Source organism: Propithecus coquereli, unplaced genomic scaffold (genome assembly GCF_000956105.1).
Source record: "Propithecus coquereli isolate 6110/MARCELLA unplaced genomic scaffold, Pcoq_1.0 Scaffold200, whole genome shotgun sequence".
NCBI classification, from domain to species: Eukaryota; Metazoa; Chordata; class Mammalia; order Primates; family Indriidae; genus Propithecus; species Propithecus coquereli.
Window position 1 is genome coordinate 1,728,909 of NW_012144968.1, and position 3,121 is coordinate 1,732,029.

The 3,121-nt window shown below is 34.2% G+C and overlaps 1 protein-coding gene across 1 annotated transcript in view; it reads left to right on the forward strand.

Annotated features, from left to right (window-relative positions):
• Window positions 1-3,121, forward strand: part of SERINC1 (serine incorporator 1) — a 31,543-nt gene that overhangs the window by 11,966 nt on the left and 16,456 nt on the right. The gene's annotated exons all lie outside the window — the stretch shown is intronic.

Consider the following 3,121-nt stretch of genomic DNA (forward strand, 5'->3'; position numbering starts at 1 on the left):
CTCAGGCTGGTCTTGAACTCCTGACCTTGGGCAATCCACCCACCTCAGCTTCCCAGAGTGCTAGGATTACAGGCGTGAGCCACCGCGCCCGGCCCTATTTCTGAACTTTATTATGTTCCATTTATTTTTGTGTCCACCCTTTTGTCCATACCACTGTTTTGATTACTGTAACTTTAAAGTTAGTCTTGAAATCAGGTAGTATGTCTTCCAGCTTTGCTTTTTTGTCAAAATTATTTGAGCTATTCTAATTCCTTTGCCTTTTCATACAAATTTTTGAAGCACCTAGTTTATTTCTATGAAACTGTTGCTGGGATTGTGATTAGAATTGGGTGAATCTATAGATCACCTTGGAAAGACATCTTAAAAACATTGAGTCTTCCAGTCCATGAACCCAGTATATCTTGCCCTTTATTTATGTTTTTGATTTCTTTTACCAGTGTTTTATAGTTTTCATCATTTGGCATCTTGTACACATTTTGTTAGATTTATATCTAGGTATTTCTTTAATTTCAGTTTCTTATTGTTTTTACTATTAATAACACATGGAAATATGATTGTGTACATTGACCATGTATCCTGATATCTTATTAAAGTCACTTGTTCTAGTTGCATTTTTGTAGGTTCTTTGGAATTTTCTATGCAGACAATTATGTTATGTGTTAATAGGGCAGTTTTCTATGTTCCATTCCAATTTGTGTGTCTTTCATTTCTTTTTCTTGCCTTATTGTATTGTCTAGGACCTCCAGTGTGAAGTTGAATACAAATGGCCAGAGCAGATATCTTTTTCTTGTTTCAGATCTTAAGGAGAAAGCATTCAGACTTACACTATTAAGTATGGATGAGAGCTATAGATGTTTGTAAATGCCCTTTCTCAAGTTGAGAGTGTTCTCTTCCATTCCTTGTTTGCTGAGAGTTTGTATCATGAATAGGTATTGAATTTTGTCAGACAGCTTTTCTACATCTATTGAGATGACCATAATGCTTTTTCTTTAGTCTGTTAATATGGTGGATTTCCTTGACTGATTTTTAAAAGTGGAACCAGCGTTACTTTCCCAGACTAAACCCTACGTGGTCACTATGTATTATCTGTTTTTTTAATATACGTTTATATTACTTTTATATTTTGACTTGCTAAAATATCATTGAGAATTTTTATGTTTATATTCATGAGGTATTTTGGTCTTTTTTTTATGGTGTCTTTGGATTTATTATCAGTTATTCTGGCCCGCTTTTTAAATAAGAAAAATACATACATTTACCATTTCTATTGTTCTTCATTCCTTTGTGTGTTGATTCAGATTTCTGTCCGGTATAATTTTCCTTCTGCTTTAAAGATTTTCTTCAACATTTCTGGTACTTTAGGTCTGCTAGTTTTGGAATCTCTGGTCTTTTCCTTGCCTGAAAAATGTCTTTATTTTGCCTTAATTTTTGAAAGATACTGTCACTGAGTACAAAATTCTATGTTTACAGTTTTTTCTTTCAGTACTGACTTTTGGCTTGAAATGTTTCTTGTTAGAAGTGTGATTTATTTCCTTGTTCCTCTGTATATAATGTGCATTTATTTTTTGCCTGCTTTAAGATTTTTCTGGTTATCATTATTTTTAAGTAATTTGATTATGATGTGACTTGGTGCAGTTTTCATCATGTTTATCTTGCTAGGGCTTTTTTGAGCTTCTTGATCTGTGAGTTTATAGTTTTCATTAAATTTGGGAAAGTTTTGGCAGTTATTTCCTCAAAAGGATCCACTTGTCTCTTCTCTCTAGTTTACTTCTCTCCGGCTGAAGTCCAATTCATGGACTCTGTTTCACTTATATTAAGCTGCTTGAAGTTGTTTGACAATGCTCTGATCCTTTATTTTTATATCTGTTTCATTCTGGATCATGTCTATTATTATGTCTTCAGGTTCATTAATTTTTTCTTCTGTGTCTTAGTGGTATTAGGAGGGCTTAGATATTTTATTTTTCATTTCTAGAAGTTTGATATGGGTCTTCTGAATTGTCTTTCATATCTATCCTTAACATCATGTTTTCCTCTACCTCCTTGAACTGTGAAATACAGGTAAAATAATACTATAATGTCCTATTTATAAGTGAACTCAGTCATCTATATCATTTCTAGATTGGTTTTGACTCATCGAATTCTCATTATAGGTTGTATTTTCCTGCTTTGCCTGCCTGCCAATTTTTTATTAGATGTCAGGTGTAAATTTTACCTTGAGTGCTAGATACACTTGTAAAGTATAAATAAGTATTCTTGGGCTTTTCTTGGATGTAGGTTATTTACTTGGAGAGAATTTGATCTTTTTGATGTTTGCTTTTAAGCTTTGTTAAGTGGAACCAGTGCAGCCTTTAGTCTTTTATGGCTGATTTTTCTCCAGTACTGAGTAATAGCCTTCTAAATATCTCTACCAAATGACTCACGGATTATAAGATTTTTCTACTCTGGGTGGTAGAACTCCCAGATACCACCCTCAAGCCCCTTGAATAATTTATTCACATGATCAGTGCTCAGCTAGAGCTTGCTTTCTGTGTAGCTTTGTCCTCTCCAGGGTTCTGCCCTATGAACTCTACCTACTTGTGAACTCTAGCTGCCTTCACTTGCCTGAACCCCCAACTCTGTTTCCTTAAGTCACATAGACTGCCAGGCTCTGCCTGGATCCCCTTCCCTGCACTGGACATTTTCCCCAGGCAGAAATATGGGCCAATCATAGGGCTGACATTGTCTTCTCTCAGAAATTACTACCCTACATTGCCTGTTGTTCATTGTTTGAAAAACCATTATTTAATTTTTTCCATTGCTTAGTCTGGTCACTATCCATCTTGACCTGAATTTATGGTAATTATCCCAAGCCTTTTCCATCAGTAATTTTATTTTCAGCTATGTCTGTTTTGTTCCTTGATAGGTAACTATTCTTTGTTTTTCCCTTTTTCATTTCTTTCTTTAGCTCTTTAATTTGCCCTTTCCATCTTGTTCTGTTCTTTTTTCATTTTATTTTTGAGAATCTCCTTGTTTTTTTTTTTTTTAGCTTTTTGTTATTTTTCTGTAGCTTAAGTGAAATACTAGTAGACAATTTCCTCTTCTTACTGAGTTATGTTTATTTCAGACCAGATTCTTCATGTCC